The 631-nt window shown below is 34.4% G+C and overlaps 1 protein-coding gene across 7 annotated transcripts in view; it reads right to left on the bottom strand.

Annotated features, from left to right (window-relative positions):
* clcn3 (chloride channel 3) overlaps positions 1-631 on the bottom strand; it is a 39,408-nt gene that overhangs the window by 4,406 nt on the left and 34,371 nt on the right. The window lies entirely within an intron of this gene.

Here is a 631-nt window from a genome sequence, read left to right as displayed (position 1 = left end):
GAGGCAATGTTCCCTGTAAGCCAGCAGTGTCCAGAGCTGTTTGACGTGTTTGATCCAGGTGAAGAAAGCTCAGTAGTGTTACATTGTGTGCATTGAAGTCAACTTCTACAGGAGCTACATTTTCCTAGATTTCCCAGAATGCCTCAGCAACCATCAAAAAAAAAGGTACCAACAACTGAATCCATTATACGTTGGTTAAGAGTGTTAGTATTGGCGTTTTTAGTATGGCACCCAAGTGAGAATGTGATATAAAAATGTAAACTATCTCCTCTAGACAGTTGGTTATTTTAGATTAGTGACTCCCCTAAAAAGACAAAATAATAATTGACAAAATATGAACAACATATTTCTGTGTTTGTAGAGCCACATTGTCTATGTCTAAGAAAGGTACATTTACTTATAACGTTAGGGGTGAGGGAAAAAAAAAAGAAAAAAAGAAAATCGATACAGCATAGTATTGCAATATTTTCAGTGGCAATACTGGATCAATACACAGAAGCCAAGTATCGATCTTTTATTATATATGTGTTGGTCAGTTTTTCTGCTTGAATATCCCATTTTGTAGCAATAATATTGAAGTAATATGTACAAACTGACCAATACAAAATGTATCTTTTTAGATAAAACAGAT

The sequence above is a fragment of the Etheostoma spectabile genome, chromosome 19, assembly GCF_008692095.1.
Source record: "Etheostoma spectabile isolate EspeVRDwgs_2016 chromosome 19, UIUC_Espe_1.0, whole genome shotgun sequence".
NCBI classification, from domain to species: domain Eukaryota; kingdom Metazoa; phylum Chordata; class Actinopteri; order Perciformes; family Percidae; genus Etheostoma; species Etheostoma spectabile.
The sequence above is the reverse complement of the archived record's forward strand: the minus strand, read 5'-3'. Positions and strand labels throughout refer to the sequence as shown.